Below are 19381 nucleotides of genomic sequence, written 5' to 3' on the forward strand. Positions count from 1 at the left end.
TTGTCACTGGAAACAGCTTTAGAATCTGTTACCAAATCTATTCCTCATATTTTCACCAATGCTACTCCAGTATCAAAAAAATCACCAAGTCTCAATGACTTACAACAGAACATTTATTTTTTTATGATCAGAAACATTATTTATATTCTTCATGGACTTTGGGTCACCTGTGTCTCTAGTTTATGTATAATCTCATTCTAGGGCCAAGGCTAAAGGAGGACTTATTATCCGGTACCATTTGTTCTTATGGAAGGGGGCAGAGTGTAAAGTGCGAAGTTCAATTACAGAATCACATTAATAGCTTCTACTTATATTTAACACAATTTAGGTTTTCCCACTTTCCATTGGCCAAAATAAATGAAGTGTCTATGCCTAATAATAAGTTGAAGAGACATGGCCAGGATATTGATGCATAATCCTCTCAAGGAGGAACAAATAGTTCTTTAAAATAATAAAGTATTCAATAAAATAAACTAATACAGTATTCAAAAGTAAAATGCCAAATCATGTGAATGTTTTGTATTGCCAATTTGACACTCTAGTTGAGTGGCCTCAAGCACTTGTTGGAAACTGATTCGGTTTAGAAGTTGGGCTAAAACAATATGTTGTTGACATGGGTGCATTAAGCACATTGGCTCCCTCACGTAAAACAAATTCCTTAGACAAAGACATTCAGCATTTTAAGGAGGGACTGTCACAGTAGACAAAAATGTGACAATTTATTCAGTTTACAAGGAAAGCTCATTGGGTTTAGGAATTCAGATGAACCTGAGTCCTCCAATCTTTCCAAATATTCACATTATTATTCCTTGGGTCCCACTCTTTTTTTCTTCAATGCCCTAACTTTCATTTAAGATACTTGATAAGGCTGTGGTTTCACTAATATTGCAATAAAGAAGCCTACAGAATCACACTTTGGTGTTTTTCTCAGAAGTGATATTATGGTGTTTCAACTTTATTTACAAGAGATTACTTAGTGTCATAAGAGAAAGTCTGTGCCAGAGGATAAAAAATTGAAATTAGAAACTCATGTTGTCATTCTTCTCTTCAGATTGTGTAGTGGAGTTAGTGATAACTCCTACCACACCAATTCTGAATTATTCTTAACTTTATTCTGTTCTATAAGAGCAGCTACAAGTTCTTGATAAGCTTTGTCTTTGATGGTCACTTCATATTAGGTCACATTCAGTAATAATGTAACCAGTTACAATTTTGAAAGCTCTGGGATTCCAGAGACTATTTCTCAGTTTATTAGCATTATTTTTACTACCTTTGGTTCCAACTCCTCAATCTAACATTCCCTCAGTTCACCACGATCTCTCCAAATACAAATTTCTGTATCAGAGATGTTAGTTTCAAGCAATAAGACCTCCCATTGAACACCTCCACAAGTAATTCATTAAAAGGGTATTTGGTAAGAGAGCACACGTACAAGAAAACCTACAAGCATAAGAACTGGCAAACAGTCAGAAACAAGCAAGGCTTTAGCAAAATGCTCATCCGATGAATACATTAATCTTCCATTGCTTAACAATGCACAGAACACAATCCAGATTACACTGCCCACTGCCCGCTATGACAGTCCTGGTCTCTGCAAGCAACTGCACCTGGGAACTTAATGTATGTCCTGCCGTGGTCTCTGCTATCACCCCCAGCCTGAAGGTATTCTTCCTGAAACATAATTCTTTACATAATTTTGTATATTCAATTATATTGTCAGGTGTGCCTAATTTAAAATACTAGTTTTATCTGTAAGAGAGTGTGGGAAAGTGAGTATCTCACTTTCCTATAGTAGGATGTAAATCCCAATATTCATAAAGTGGAAGATAATACAAACAGAAAATTTAGATAGAGGCCAAACACACACACATACACACACATACAGTTATCCATTATCCATATCTACCTACTCCTATTCAAGAAAAAGTAACTTGAAGAAGATACTCAAAATATTAATGAGGCAAGTTCTGATACCTAGGATAAGTCCCTTATTCTACAGATCAGACAAAATTATGGACTGTTTTTGTAAATAAATGTTAATTGTAACATAGCCACACCTACTATGTATATATTGTCTAGGACTCCTTTTGTACTACAGCAGCAGAGTCAAGTCACGGAAACAGACCACATGGCACATAAAGTCTAAAATACTTCTTTTTTTTAAAGTTTATTTATCTTTAGAGAGAGAGCATAAGCAGGGTAGGGGGAGAGGAGAGACAGAATCCCAAACAGGCTCTATACTGCCAGCACAGAGCCTAACACTGGGCTCAAACCCATGGACCACAAGATCATCACTTGTGCTGAGATCAAGGGTTGGACGCTTAACCAACTGAGCCACTCAGACACCCCTAAAGTACTTCTATTTGACATTTGAACATCTCAAGTTAGCCAACCTCTGCTCTAGATTATTGATATTTTCTGAAACATCGGAAGTAAAACAGTCTGCAATATAATAATCTTGCAGACCACGTTAGCTTTTCAATTTTTGTGAGTTTATTTTCAATTTTTGTGCAATGAAAAATGAGCATACATTTCTTTTAGAGAAAACTTCCATATTAAAATTGACTGAAATAAAAAGGAAACAGATCATTGAGGAAAAGTACACATAACATTGCTAATAAAATTTCTATAAAAATGTCAGAGAATAAAAATATGTATCACATAGATTAAAAACAACACTAAAATGAGGCTCAGAAATGAGTTCTTTAGAAGACTCAATGTGGTTTTTAAAGACATGTTTTAAAGTCTTGGTTTTCAATAAGGTGACAGACACCTAGGTGAAGAGGTGTTGTAAGCAGCTGATTCAAGCAGTCACTTCATAGACATATAAAAACATCTTGAAATAGACATCCTAAGTTTGTAAAGGTTTACTTATTTACAAACCTGTTATTTTTCCCACATTACCTTTCCTTGGTACCTTCATTTTGTATGTTTTTTCTACATCTTTGAAGCTACCAGGCTGAGCAAACATAATTTTGTATTTCCTAGAGTGCTAATTCTGTTCCACAAAGGAAAGTGTAACCCAAACATAACTCTCTGTCATTAAGCAATGGCATTTTCTCTTAAACTGCAAACTGCAAAGTGATATAGAAAACAGCAGAAGCTATAAATTTAGGGCATCTGCAATTTTAAAGCAGTTCCATAATAACTAGCCAGAATGTTTCCTTTGCTTCCTGGCTGACTACAAACCTTTGCATAAAGACTATACCTTTTTACTGATCTATTTGCTGGAGTGAATCATAGAAAACTCCCTCCCCTTGACACCTCAAATGGTTTTCTTTCTTTTTTTTTTTTTTTATTTTTTTATGTTCATATATTTTGGGAAGTGGGAGGTGGGGCGGGGAGAAGCAGAAAGAGGGAGGGAGAAAGAGAATCCCAAGCAAGCTGGAGGCTACCAGTGCAGAGCCAGAAGCAGGGCTCAAACTCACAAACCCTGATATCATGATCTGAGCCCTAACCAAGAGTCCGATGCTTAACCAACTGAGTCACCCAGGTACCCAAAGAGCGGTTTTAATATTATTGTTTGTCAGTAGTTAATTGGCAAGTGATACATTAATTCAAATTTTGTTTTTTGGGGAAGGTGCCTAATAGAAACTTGTGAACATTTTGATAATCCATCTGTAGACCCACAGTTCTAGGTATCTAACCTCTATGGTATCATTTTTCAGTTTCTGCTAATATTGAACTATAACCATAAAGCTCTGATGACTCATTCTAAGGAAGAAACAAAAAGACATAAGTAACATAACCTATCATTCTAGCTAAAATAAAGTCTCACATGTATATGACAAGTGCTGTTTAATGACATTTCCTGTTAATATTAAAGAGAAATATTTTTGTTGTCTATCTTCTTTCCTTTAGTATATCAATTTAAGCCCATTAATGCTAGCATAAATATTCAGCTAAATGTATTATCTAAAAAAAGAAAAAGAAAAGCAAACATTATTTGGAGACAGAAGCAAATTATAGTTAAATTGTTCATAAAGCCAACACAGATCTCAGTGTACCTGAAAGTAACAGATTTCGAATAAAATGTTGTTATACAAATTAAATCTGATTATAGAACTAGATTATAGGGAATTGAACAGTTTATTATGTGACTTAATAACCATAAATAACAGTTAACAGATTTCTTTTCTTTCCTAGGTTCCAGACACTATGTTGAACACTTTATCAGCATTTATATAATCCTGTTAAGAACACTAAGTGGTATGTCCCTGTTTTACAGATTAATAATCTCATTTTTGGAAAGGCTGAAAACATTTGCCCAGGGCTGTATATCAGAACAAATATATGCACATAAAAACATTTCTAGAACTTGAAAGAATCACAAAGTCAACTCAACCTTTTTTGACTATGCTTTTAACAATACATAGTTAGGATACAATGCATACAATGCATAACAATACATAGAGGATACAATGAACTAATGGCATCTTACAAAAGGATAACCTCAACCCACCTTCTACTCATTACCCAGAACTTATTTTTCCTCATTTGTCAACCATGGACATACTTTCTTCGGACATATTTTCTTTGATTTCTTTAGTCTCCACAAATGACCTATGTGGATTAGATATTTGGGTTGTTATTCTGTCTCTCCAGCCATTGACACAAGTGGGCTTTATTTTGCAGTTTACCTATTCTTGGAATCCAATCTATTAGGTCCCACATTGCTGGGAAAGATTCCAGCACCTAAAACAAAATTCTTGTATATTTTAACACCTCCTAAAATGGCAAAAATGAAAAAAGGTACATAATTGGAAGAATAATAAAAGAAAATGATGAGTGAAATATGTATCATGTAATCAGAAATTAACATCGTTCAGAAGCTTCCCTCATCTTTTAGTAATACTGCTGAAAATAACACTCATATATTCATAAAGAATTTTCTTCATTGACAGAGAATCTAGATTCTTACCCACTTAACCTGTGAGAGTCAAGCTCAAAATTTGTCTGAGTGTGCCTTTTATTTCTTTATTCATTTCCCCCATTTTTCTCCCCAGGGAACTCCGCTCCACCAAGTCTCCGGTCTAAGGAAAAGAGATCTGATAATTACTTAGATTGTGTTGTCACTACCAGGTACACTTGAATTTTTTAAAAAGAGGACCACCACAGTCACCCTAAGGAAATCGTGTAACACACTATCTAGAAAATCGTAAGTTCTCATTGAACATTAATTCTCCTCTTAAATTCTAGAAACTAAGAAAAATAGTGCATTTGTGGACTGAAGTACGTCACACTGGTAATCTAGTCTTCAATATATTCTCACCTCATCTTAGATTTTTCCACCTATTCCATATTGATATGTAAGAAATGTTTTGTTAAAGTAAGATACTTTCCCTTTTGTGGTGAAGTCCTTTTTGTGGTATATTTATTCACATTTTGTGAACCCATCTTACTATGATGGCTCTGCTGTTTAATTTTACCTTTTCTAACAATAGATATTTCTTCTCAATATGGGTTGTCAAAAAGTAAGCTTAGTAAAAAAGAAATTCTCCTTAAGAATCTTTAAGTGAATTTTGATTTAGTAGAAGAACTGAATAAAGTCTAATTAAAATAGACAACCAGTATTATCACTGAAGTGTCCAAAACATGCTTTCATTTAATTGAGTCTAAATTATTTCTATTACCCTATTTCTATTGGGATTTATGTTCCTATTTCTAAACTAAACAGTAATTAAAACTGTTATCTAGAACCAGTACATCATATTCTTGGTTAAAGAATGCAAAATGTATTAGGTAAAATTTCAAGCTAGAATAACAAAGGCAGGAAATTAGATATGTCTTTAAGATCTATTAGTTGTACAAAGGGAGTCTGAGGGACCAATTCTAAGAGAACCAACTATTGCATGATATACATGTTTTAATTTCATATTCAACTCAGTTATCACCTGCAATAACGTCTGTACTGGCCATTCAGCCTCTTATGACATGTTGATGAAGGTGTGATTAACTTAATCTTATTCCAGGAAATAAGAAGATAGATAAATATAGATAGACATATATGCATATACTTCCTTCCAGAAAAAATATACAATCTATATACACTATAATAATAAAAAATATGTATATGTGTGTGTGTGTGTACACACAAACACACAGATGCACATATCCTGGGCATAGTGGATGAAGAAGGAAATTTCTATTAAAATCTCTTATGAAATAATTTTTATTTCACAGTTTTTTATCTTCAATGTTAGATAGGAATGTAATTTTAACTATACTAATAAATAATTTTCTTTCAACAATTATTTACATCTTTTTGCATTATTTTTTTCCTCATGTCCATATAGTTAATTAGTTTCCTATGGCAAAAGAATACCCCACCATTGACTACTCTTTTGTCAACCTTACCTTCCATTACATTTGGCTATACTAGAAAAATATGATAAGATGGTCCACAGTAATTAATCATATATATGTTAGTACTTCCCAATATATTAAGGCAAAGGCAGATATATCTACTGAAAATGCTCAAGGAACAGCTTGAACTTTTTAGGGAGGCTAACCAATGAAGAAACTTATATTCTGTAATTAAAATAGAATCAACTTGTATCCAGAGAATGCAATAATTTAGTCTTAATGACATTTGACAGGGGAGACCAAGGTCATTCTAAGAAGTCTGATTCTTAAGCTCTTTGGACTTTACAATCTTTCCACAAAACTTATCTCTCATAGGAAACCTAATCTGATATGCCTTAAGGTTGCTAAAGACGAGGAGAATAAATTGTTTTAGTGTCCAGACATTTTCCATTAACAAAAGTTGTTAATATCCTGCTCTGAAACCATGCCTAATTATGTGTTCTCTACTGCACTTGGACCTCAATATCTATTAAGTGACAACAGCAACAACAGGGATGTGTGGTTCCCAGCCTCATCCCTAGACTGCTGCAACACTCTTCTGTCACATGCTGTGCATAAGCTAAGACTTTCCCATTCAGTCCAAAGGGAAATAGTCCAGAAACAATTCAGTTATCTTTTACCTGAGGGTCCCATATGCTGTGGGTATAGTAAGTAATTCATGAATGTTTATTTTCCTTGAAAAGTCAATGAGTTTCCTGTGCTTCTGTTTATCTGTTTGTTTTTTTAATATTTGATCTCTCATGAACAGCTCATTGTAGCTTTATCCAGAAACCATTGAAATGAAAGTTATCTAATTATCTTTGAACTTATCTTTACTGCAGTGGCAGAAATCATTCTAAGCATTGTAATTTGTGTATTACATATTCTAGTGATGTTAAAGATGGAATTTATTTTCTAATGTGACAGTGTGGCATATAATATAACCCAAAAAAGCCTGCAACTATATTTTCTAATATAGCACAAAAAAGTATATAGACACTTATTAAATCTGGAATTATGTGAAAAATATCATGTTTGCTTTCTTTGTAACAGCCAGTAAGCAATGAGACATCGCTATACCCATTTACACACACACACACACACACACACACACACACACACACACACATATATGAAAAGAATGGTTAAGACGTAAGGTTTTTCTTCACATGCATTTACATTCATCATGAATCTAAAAAATGCTGTTTAAAGCTCCATAAGTCTACTAAGCATGTCAGCATTCCTAATAGTTTGTAGTAAAATATAATCAAGCTGTAAGAGCAATAACATAAAGAGGAAGCAATTTTCAGTGAAATAGGTATGTTAAAAAGGCTGAAAAATTATAAGTCACCAAATACAGTCTTCTGGACACTGAGAGATTATGTCAGTGCAATTATGCCTCTGTAGAATATCACACCCTTAATAATTAATCAGGGTAATTGGAAATTTGCAAACTATAGTAATTGGTCTCTATTTTACCTAGGCAGATAAACTAATGGGTTAAATAAAAACCCTTGTAAAAAACCAATTAACAATCACATTAGTCGAAAATTTGGTTTTCTGAAAATATGATCTTACCTGAATGCTATTGTGCAGAATTCATTTGTGTTTGAATATCTGGGTCAGTGTCATTTATATAATTTTCCTAGCACTCTTGGCAAAAGGCAGAGATAATAATTCCTGGTGGAAATTAAGTCATGCATTAGTATATGCATTATTATGTCTATTTATTAATTTATGGATAGATATTTATTGAACACAACCATATGCAAAAATATTGTTCAAAGAACTGAGGATTCAGCAGTGAACAAAATGGATAACAATCTCTGCTTTCATGGAGCATGTGATTGTACATATTTTCTTCTTTGAAGGTAAGTGTTTAAATATTTATTTTTTACATATATTCAAAATATGTGGTGACAATATCCAATTAAAAGTGTAAATATTGAGACTAAGAGACCTGACAAAGAGATGACTCCCGACATAGACTCTTGACTTCTAGGTCAGTACCATATGTGCTCAACCATATAGTGTTTCTTTATAACATAAATGTCCAAATATTCTAAAAATCATTTTGTGGACATACCTATTTAATTTTGCAGTTCACTGGTACAGTATCAGAGTGTCATTAGCAGGGAAAAGAGATCTTCAATGATGAAGAACACTTGCATATTTTGCAATGGGTGAGATACCAGATATAAGTTACAAAAATGTGAGCATGAACACTGACATTTTTCCCTTTTGATACGTATTGTCAGATTGGTGCTTATATGTAAGGAACCACTTGAAATATAGAACCCCAAATAGTAAGGTATTAATATAGAAAATGTAAAAAAAAAAACTAAAGCTTCCCATCAATATATTCGTGATACCTCAGGGTCTGTTCGGGGCAATTGTAAAGAGGCAAGCCAAGGAACCCTAAGCCAACACAGTGATATTCACTTAGCTGATGCATAGGTACATTTTCTCAGCCTTCCTCTAAAGTTTTAAACTTTCCCCATGTCCATTGTCTATATTCTTTTTCTTTCTTTCTCTTTCTTTCTTTCTTTCTTTCATAATGCTTTATTTGCATACTACTAAAAAGACAAAGCTGAAAAAAAGATGAAACACCTTATAAAAGAAATATAGAAAATGTAGAGTGTGCCCCCAAAAGAGAAAAGAAAATTTACAGTGTGAAGTCCTCTCCTGTACCCCATTTCCAGTGTCATTCCCCCTCCCTCCCAAAACAGAAGCACCATTTGTGCTGTATGTGCATCCTTCTCAACTCTCCATTTTCTTGGGCTCACGTAAACATAACACTATGTGTTGGCATCCTAGAACTGCCATTATAAAGTACCACAAACTGGGTGGTTAAAAATGACAGAAATTTACTTTCACAGTTCTGTGGCTATAAATCCAAAATCAAGATGTTATCAGGGTCATGCTTCCTCTGAAGGCTCTAGGAAAGAATCTTCCCTCACGTTTCTTCTAGCTCCTGGTTGTTGTCTACCTTCTGGTTGTCCTTGGGAATTCCCTGGCTTGTATGTGAGTCACTCTAATCTCTGCCCCAGAATTATATGGTATTTTCCCCAGTCTGGCCATGTCTTTGCTGTTAGTCATACTGAACTTAAGCCTCCCCCACCCCACCCCCGCAATCCAGTGTGACCTCATCTGAATTAATTACATCTCTCTCCACCAAATTTTAGTCAGGTTCCTCTGAGATCTCTTCTAGATGAGGCTTCAACATTGATCCAAATCCTTCTTTGGCCTGCCCACCCGGACTTAGCAAAAAATCCTGCTAGGTCATTCCCATACCATTGTTATACCATCTCCCTTGATATCTGATCATGTTCCTCATCCCCATCCTTGATATCTGATCACCTTGGCCTGCCTTCAGCAAGAATCCTGTTAAGCAGGATTAGCAAGAATACCCTTACCTTTGATGCTCTTAGCAATTTTCCACCCTCGGACTCCCTCACCCTGTTTCTTAACTCTATATCCCTACTCTTACTTGTTATATTCAAAATAGAGCTCTATTCCATACTAAAGTATCTTCCCCTGTGTTGCAATAGACATACCAATAGCTAACAGACACATGAAAAGATGCTCAACATCACTCATCATCAGGGAAATACAAATCAAAACTACAATGAGATATCACCTCACACCTGTCAGAATGGCTAAAATCAAAAACACAAGAAATAACAGATATTGGCCAGGATGTGGAGAAAGGGGAATCTTCTTATATCATTGCTGGGAATGCAAACTGGTACAGTCAGTTTTTCTCTGGAAAATAGTATGGAGTTTTTTCAAAAAGTTAAAAATAGAAATACCCTACAACCTGGCAACTGCATTACTAGGTATTTATCCAAAAGATACAAAAGTACTGATTCGAAGGTACTGTACCCCAATGTTTATAGCTGCACTATCAGCAATAGCCAAACTACAGAAAGAACCCAAATGTCTATCTAGTGATGAGTGGGTAAAGAAGATGTGGTGTGTATATGCTTATATACATATACACATACATATATACATATACACATACATACAATGGACTATTACTCGGCCATCAAAAAGAATGAAATATTGCCATTTGCAACGATGTGGATGAAGCTAGAATGTATTATGGTAAGTAAAATATGTCAGTCAGAGAGAGACAAATGCCATATGATTTCATTCATATGTGGAATTAAGAAAGAAAACAAAGAACACAAGGAGAAGGGAAGGAAAAATAAAATGAGATAAAAACAGATAGGGAGGCAAACCATAAGAGACTCTTAACTATAGAGAATGAACTGAGGGTTTCTGGAGTGGCAGTAGGAGGGGGGATGGGCTAAATAGGTGGTGGGCATTAAGAAGGGCACTTATGATGAGTACTGGGTGTTATATATAAGTGATTAATCACTGAATTCCACCCCTGAAACCTACACTACACAATACTACACTATATATATGTTAACTAACTTGAATTTAAATAAAATCTTGGAAGAAACAAACAAACAAACCTATCTTTATTACTTTAATCAGTGTATAGCTTTGGCTCTCTTTGACACTGTAAAGCCCCCATTTCGAAATAAAGTCACATTCTGAGATTCTGGGTGGACGTGGATTTGGAGGAACACTATTTAACACAGCACACAGTAAAACCATTCACACATATACACATGCACACATGTTTGCTGTTGTTGTATAAATCGGTTTATCTCTATGTCTTTCCAAAGAAATTGGTCCTTCAATATTATTTAAGACTTCTGTGGGACACTTAGATGAAGCAGATCACCTATCAGATAAATACCAAAACAAACAAAAGCAAAACTAAGCTGGAATATAGTCATGGGAAAGTTAGTCATCAGTTTTTATGTACCCTCAAAGAACTATTGTAGTGACTTCACACTGTATTGAAATTATTTGCAAAATCCCCAGTAGGATTTTGAGCTACTTTAGAATAGGAGCAATGTATCAGATTTCTGAACTTTTAGGGTTACATATGGTGTTAAGACATAGTAAGCATTTAGTGAAAGTCTCAGGTTGAGTCCCAACTGGAATTCCAACATGTTTAGGTATGTCTAGGGAACTGATGCAGTGATGTCACCAGAAGCTTATTTACTTGCAAGATCAAAGCCTCTTTGAAGGACTCTTAAATGCTTATTTATTTTTGAGAGACAGAGAGAGACAGAGTGTTAGTAGGGAAAGGGTAGAAAGAGAGGGAGACACAGAATTCAAAGCAAGCTCCAGGCTCTGAGCTATCAGCACAGAGCCCGACGCAGGGCTCGAACCCACCAACCATGAGATCATGACCTGGGCTGAAGTTGGACACCCAAACAACTGAGCCACTCAGGCGCCCCATCTTTGAAGGACTCTTAAGGAAACAGGAAGCAAGGAAGCAAGCTAAACCCAGGAAAAGAACGCATCAGAGACAGTGATTTTGATTATATGACTGGGTCTTTATCTCAGTTGTGCCTTATGTTCCAGCCCATATTTGACAAATAATCCTTACAGAGTGGAGGGACAATATGAGTTAGATTTGAAAGATCTGTTTCATTGAAAATCCTGTAAATTATGTGGAAACAAGCCGTAGAGTTTGGATAATCCCTAATACAACACAGTGCAATGAAAGGACGGGTCTTCTTACTTATCCTGTCTGTGGCCTCAGCAGTCTGTCACTTTGGCAAAAACTGATACCTAATAGTAATAAACTTATTCATGACCACAAGTCAGATGCCCTCAACCACGTACCAGACATCCTTAAAAGCCTGTTTAAATTATACAGACAAGATGGCAGTCAAATCTGGTTCCCTATAAACCCATTAGTGTTGACAGGTTGGTTAAGAATTAGGGAAATAAGGGTTACGTGGACGAAAGTGGGTATTACACCTTCAATTGAAACAAGATAGACAAAGGACCACATTATAAATTTTAGATGAGCCTCCAGGGTTTAAAAGAATGAAACAGATAACCTTATAAGATCTTTTCAAAGTTACGTTTGTATTTGAAAAGAATTAATCAAACATAAATTCATAAAGAGCTAAAAAAATAGTGTTATAATTTGAACCTGTTAATGCAAAGCAATCACATGGTAACGGAGATATACAGGAACATGCAATATATATTTAAATAGAATGATATTATAAACACAAATTATTCCTGATGTTCTCCCAAATAGCAATTCCAAATTCATGAAGATTATAAAGAAAATGGTGTATGTTTTTAGGTTTTATTTGGTCTAATTATAAATCTGCATGATCTTTAGACTATATGAATCTAACATTTAAGGAGAAATGTAAGTAGTTAGAGAAACTCATAAAATTCATTTAAATTATCCTCTGAAACTTCTAGATTCACAAATTTAACACAAAAGCCAGTTGAGAAAGTTGTAAGGGAAGATTTTTTTTCCTGAATTTTCAGTTAATTATAGTTTTCTGTCAGAGAAAACTGCTCTCATTTATTCTTTACAAAGATTGTTCCTTTATGTATGTTGTTCTGTATTTCTACCTGGCCAGAAGTTCAAAGGCATAACAAGAAGCTAAAGCTTCTGGGGAAAGCATTTCAAAGTTTAATGTTATTACCTGTGGACTTATGGTTTTCTAAGAATGTTACCAGTTTATTTCCATATTCTTTTAAGTGAATCATTTATCCAAATTCTTGAAGGCGAGAACAAGATACAAAGAAGACAAGGAAGGGGAAATTTAAAAAAGACCTTCCCCATATAAAAGAATAATCCCCTTTTATCATGGAAGGGCATCTCTAAAATGGTGATTTTCCCAGGGAGTAGTAAAGTCAAGTCACCAAAATGTAGACACATGTGTCTTGCTACTTGGTTCACTGCTATTTTCCTTGAGCTCAAGTGTTACTGTCTTAGGAAATCCTACACTCTGTGACTTTATTAAACTCTTCAATATTACTCTCCTATAATGCCACGAGTGTGTGATCCTTTCTTGGCATTCATCTCCCTCATAAACTTCAGCTTCAGAAAAATACACCTATATATTCATGTGCTCACATAGTGTCTGTATCTTTTAGCATAAGATCAGGGCTCCAATGGTTGAATAAATGAAAGAATGAATGATAACAGTATACCTCACATTCTCCATCCAGTACACACATTCATAAAGTTACCCAGATTCCTCACTTGATACAGACAAAATTAAAGTCAGGCAATATATAATTACTGGATGAAAACAGCTGATACACACACGCGCACGCGCACACGCGCACACACACACGTTCATACTCCCTGAATTTCTCAATTCATCTGCAGAGACTCCTTGACCATGCTTACATTTACTGTATGTCAGTGCTTAGCCAAAAATAGTAGCCTGGCACATAGTTTTTTGTAATCAAAGGGAAATAAATGAGGGCTTATGCTGATGGAATATATTCTTCACTTAGCACTTAATCACAGGCCTGATCAATGCCCTTGGTTCTGCAGAGGAAAGAAAAAACAGCACATTTTTCTTTTAAAACCATGCCTTTGGCACACAGTTCATTGAAACCCCATTAAAGTGATGTGTCTTTAGAATAAATTAGAGAATGGCTAAAATTCTATACTTGATATAATTAAACCACAAGCTTCACAATACCATATTCTTGTGGATATGCCAGCTGCATTTGCACTCATGCTGTTTGGACAGAATACCCATGTGAGCATTCATTGAAGTGAACTATCCAACCTGAAAGCAACTGTAAATTGATTGGAGACATCATTGCTACAGTACAGAAACAAACATAAACTTGTCTTCTGTGGAGGACAAAATGCTAAGAAGAAATGGGACTTTCAAAGTTTTGTGAATTGCTCAAATGTTGTCAAATACAGTTTACTTCAGCCTTGGAGGAAGAGGTAGTATTTCGTCATGTACATGTAATTTTTTAAAAGCATTTTGAAGTATAAGTTGATAAAAATATTTTTAACACGTATTCTAAAACTAAAAAATTGTATGGGGTAGATAGAAAGTTTCAACAATGTTTTTTTTTTTCTGTCACAGTTTCACATTAATTCCATTGTTATCAGAGTGTGAAGAATTTAATGTCAGTGAATAATTATGATAGGATTCATTTACTACATGTTTTCTATATGCCAGGATTTTTTGTGTAACAGATATATTCCTCAATACATTCATTCTAATTTTGAAAAGATTGAAATTCATTTACATAGCTGTATTTTGATCCAAATACAGACCTGGCCATTGAAAGCCTCTGTTTTTCTGTTTTTGTTTGTTTGTTTGTTTTGTTTTTTTTTACATGATAAAGATATAATCTCGTGTTTCTCCTCTACTTCTGTGTGAGTTCTATGTGAAAATTTTCTCCACACTGACCAATTCTCTGACATCAGCTAGATATCCTACAATTCAATTCTGACACTAACCAGAGTTAGTGTAAACCCCACAGGTTGAGATCTCAGTCCCACAAGATTGACCTCTCTTTCAGATGTCAGTCACAACTAGTCAGTTCCTAAGTTACACACAACTTTTGTTCAATTGGCTATAAATTTAAGTTCCCAAGACTCTCTCTTTGGGTTTGACAATTTGCTAGAGTGTCTCTCAGAATCCTTAGAAAACAGTAATTTACTAATGCCAATTTGTTACAAAGGATATTTTAAAGGATATGAATGAATAACCTGATGAAGAGATACATGGGGCAAGGTCTAGAAGAGTCTTTTGCACAGGAGCTTCCATCCTCCTGGAGTTAGACTGTGCCCCCTCCCGGCATATGGATGTGCTTACCAACACAGAAGATCTCTAACCCTGTATATTAGGGATTACTATGGAGGCTTCATCAGATAGGCATGATCAACTATTACTTCAATTTCCAGTGTCTCTCCCTTGTCCAGAGAATAGGGGGTGGGACTCAAAGTTTCAAACTTCTAATCAGTGTTGTTTTTCTGGTGACCAGCCCCATGCAGGAGCAGGTCCGCTAAGAGTCACCTCATCAGAACAAAAGAACAAAACTCTATCACTCAGGGAATTCCAAGGGATTTAGGAGCTCTGTATCAGACATTCCTATCACTCAGGAAATTACAAGGATACTTTTGAAAACATTGTGTCAGGAAATGGGATTAAACAGAAAATACTAGTAGGAACCTGAGGCAGAGACCAATATGTATCTATTTCTTATTATTTCACAAACATGTTGACTATCAAATGTTCATAAATTAATATTATCTCCTAAGTGTCAAAAATATTCCAAAACCTGAATTTTTAAATATGGAACTTTAAGATATATTATATAATTCCCTTCATTCCTTTTTTAAAATTTCTGTTATTCTTTTTAACAGTGGCTATCAAAATCAGTTCTACCTTTATGGTTAATTGGTTCTAATTAGAAAAGAAAAAAAAAGATTCTATGTGCATATTGGAATCTAATGATCCATTGATGGGCTATTCAGGAATGTATAAATATTTAATTTTAAGTTAAAGAATCTCTGATTACTCTGATGTTGAGTTCTGATTTCCAGACTTTTCTTTCTTCTTCCTTGATGTCAGGCTCCTAGTTCTTAGTTTTGGCTGTTTTGTGTCTACTTCTGGGGGTATCCTTTGAACACAACAACCTCAGAGTTGTTCTTCTACTTCATGGTAAATTAACCTCTGAGTGGGTTTCTGCTGGTTTCTACCTTCTTAATTTTTTTTTTAAAAAGTGTCCTAACAGTTTCGAGGATGGTGGGGGGGGTGGAGAATGGGATGATGTGGGGGGGGGGGGTTGCATTTTTGAGAAGGCTCAATTTCTAAGCTATGGCCTAAGTAATTAAAATTTTCAGACCAGTAATCCACAGATAAGAACACATGTCACTAATTGAATGAAAGAATTGATTAGAATGACATGTAAATTTCCAACACTAGAATGTTGTTTAAATAAATAATGAAGCATTCATATGCTTGATTCATATGCTTGATTCATATGCACTTGCACTTGATCAAGCATATGCTTGATTCATATACATCAAGTAAAATAATTTTACCAGAATATTACTTACTAACATGGGAAAATTTTTTAAGACATATACTAAAAATCCAGTTACACCATCTTTTGAAACCAACCATATAAATATAATATGGGTATGTGAAAAGGTAGAATCATGTATCATAAAAACAACACAGACTATTATTGGTTAGTAGGATTAAGAATCAGAAGTTCAATAGTTATCTAAAATGAAGAAACTTATAAATGTTAAGCTACAGAAATACAGAAGCAAATGCCACAGATAAGAAGTGTAGGCACTGAAAATAATTGCCCCTAGGGAGTGAAAGGGTAAGTCTCCTGTTTTTTTAATTGGCATAAATCTTACAGTACTTTGACTTTAAAACAATGTAGATATACAGACATATTCTTAAGAATCCTCAGAAAGAAAGGGAGTAACTCCTCTACATAAAACTACACCATCAAAATGAAAATATATCCCCACAAAGCTGTAAGATCAAAACCATATTTGGGCTTTGTTATAAAAGCTCACACAGATTACACATTTAACTAAATGGCCCACTTTTTTCATTCTAGTATCAATGGATCAATAATTTCTAATAATACTAAATGATGTATGGAAATGGAACTTTCCTTTTTTTTTCAAAGGGATATGAAAACGACACTAATATTTGTGAAATATTTCTTCTGTCAACATTTTTCAAAGGTTTTCATTAAGGTGGACTTTCTATTTCAATGGATTGTCAACATTTTTCAAAGAAGATTCCATTAAGGCAGATACTCTACTTCAGAAACTTTCTGACTTCCTTTCATTATTGAGTTTCTGTACTAATGTTTTGAGAGACCAAACAAATGAAAACCCATGTGCCTTTGGTTCAATGATATAAATAGCTTAGGATGAGCAGAGAAATAAATTGTGCCCTAAGTTGCTGTACTTAATGGATTATACCCAAGAAATTCACCTACATCTTTTTAGAAGTGACAATTTTGAACTTTGAGGTTTTGAGTTAATGAGATTTAGATTTAGATGAAAAAACTTTGGACTGTGAGCTGATGTCACAATGGGATGAGACTCTTGGGAACCTGGAGAGAGGGTGAATGCATTTTGCATTTGGAAAGGTTGTGGGTAGTTGAGGGACAGAGGGTGGACTGTGGTAGGAAGAATTCTAAGATGGTCCCTGGGATTCCTACCCTCTGGTGTATATGCTCTGTGCAATACCACCCCTGGAGCATGAACAGGACTTGTGACCATAATGTATATTAATCCTAATATTAGGTTATGAGATAAGGTGAAGGAATTTTGCAGATAGAATTGAGGTTCCTAATTACTTGACTTTACATTGTTTATAATGGACATTATCATTATGGGCCTCATCTAACCAGGTGAATATTTAAAAAGAAGCAACAGAGAGATATTCTGCTCACCTTGAAGTTGGACTTCATTAAAACTAAAACTTTCTGTTCTGTGAAAAAAATAGTTAAAAGAAGGAAAGACAAGCCACAGATTAAGAGAAAATCTTTGCTTTTATCCTAGATATATGAAGAGCACTTAAAAGTCAACAAAATGTTGGCAAATAAATAGTTAAAAATGGACAAAAGTTCTGAACAAACACCATATCAAAAATTATTTGTGTGTGGCATATAAGCATATGAAAAGAGCTCAGCACCATTTGTCTTGCTGTAAATGTAAATTAAAACAAAAAGACATGTAACTACACACCTACTTGAATGGCCAAATCCCATCCCCACCTCCAAAAAAAAACAAAAAAAAAACAAAAAAACAAAAAACAGTGATAATACCAGTTTGGTAGAATGTAGAACAATAGCGACTCATTCATTCTTGATGAGAATACAAAATGTTATAGCTGCTTTGGAAAACAGTTTAGCAGTTTCCTACAAACCCGTAGAAGTGTTGACAACATTGACTCCATCTTTGGCCCTCTACCCTGTTCATGCCCATGCAATGACCTCTCTCAAGGCTATACGTTCCAGGCCCCTTGGTGGTTATAATATATGCCCTGACCGGAATGTGGGAAGCTGGTGCCACTTTAGATAACTATGTGTTGACTCAACACAAGTCTAATTCCATAAAAGCTGTGGATTAAGGTCCAATCCAGAGAATAGCTGCCTAGTGCCTAGATTGCCCATCTACCTGATCCCCTGAATCAAATTGTATGAATGGTATCGAGTGGCTTGCTTCCTTTTTCAGTCTCAAACTGCCTTCTCACAGCAGAAGGAATACAGTCAATGATATTGTAATAGCAATGTAATGGAACCAATGGTAGCTATACTGGTAGTGAACATGCATAATGTATAAATTTGTCAAGTCACCAAGTTGTACTACTGAAACTAATGTAACATTGCATGTCAACTATACTCAAAACAACAACAACAACAACAACAACAACAAAAGGCAGGGGGCCTTCTCTGTCTGGAGGACACTTTACTGTCCCTCCTCTACCTTATAACAGTCTAAGCAATTTTTTGAGTATAGTTGATACACAATGTATAGTTGTGGGTATATAACAGTGATTCAACTTCTCTATTCATTATGCTATACTACCATCTGTCACCATACAACAAATACTGTCATAATATCATTGATGATATTCCCTATGCTGTGCCTTTTAATCCTGTAATTTATTTAATCCATAACTGGAAGCCTGTATCTCCCTCTCTCCTTCACCAATTTTGCCCATTCCTCACCCCACTTTCTTACTATACAATCCAGCATTCATGCTTCTAGGTATTATCTAACTGATCTGAAAATTTATCTCCACATTAAAAAAGAAAAGCAAACAAGAACACACAAAAAAACTACATATAAATGTTTATGGTAGTGTTATTCATAACCCATATAAACTGTAAGCAAACAGGTGAATTCAATAGGTGAATGGATGAATAAACTGTGGTGTATTCATACAATAGGATACTAATGAACAATATAAAGGAATGAGCTATCAAGCCATATGGGTGAACTTTAAATGTACATTGCTAAATAAAAGGAGCCAATCTGAAAAGTCCACATACTAGATGATTTCAACTACATGACATTCTTCAAAAAGCAACACTATGGAGATAGTAAAAAGATCAGCAGTGTTAGGAGTTTGAGGGAGGGAGGGCAGGATGAACAGGTGGAACA

At 34.9% G+C, this 19381-nt stretch overlaps 1 long non-coding RNA gene across 1 annotated transcript; it reads left to right on the forward strand.

The window, feature by feature from the left end:
* Positions 1-1539: 1539 nt before the first annotated feature.
* LOC128316448 (uncharacterized) lies at positions 1540-5265 on the forward strand. Its single transcript, XR_008300376.1, has 3 exons — positions 1540-1662; positions 4147-4209; positions 5007-5265. It is a non-coding gene; the product is annotated as an uncharacterized LOC128316448 (long non-coding RNA).
* The last annotated feature ends 14116 nt before the right edge of the window (positions 5266-19381 follow it).

Source organism: Acinonyx jubatus, chromosome B4 (genome assembly GCF_027475565.1).
Source record: "Acinonyx jubatus isolate Ajub_Pintada_27869175 chromosome B4, VMU_Ajub_asm_v1.0, whole genome shotgun sequence".
In the NCBI taxonomy this organism is placed as follows: Eukaryota; Metazoa; Chordata; class Mammalia; order Carnivora; family Felidae; genus Acinonyx; species Acinonyx jubatus.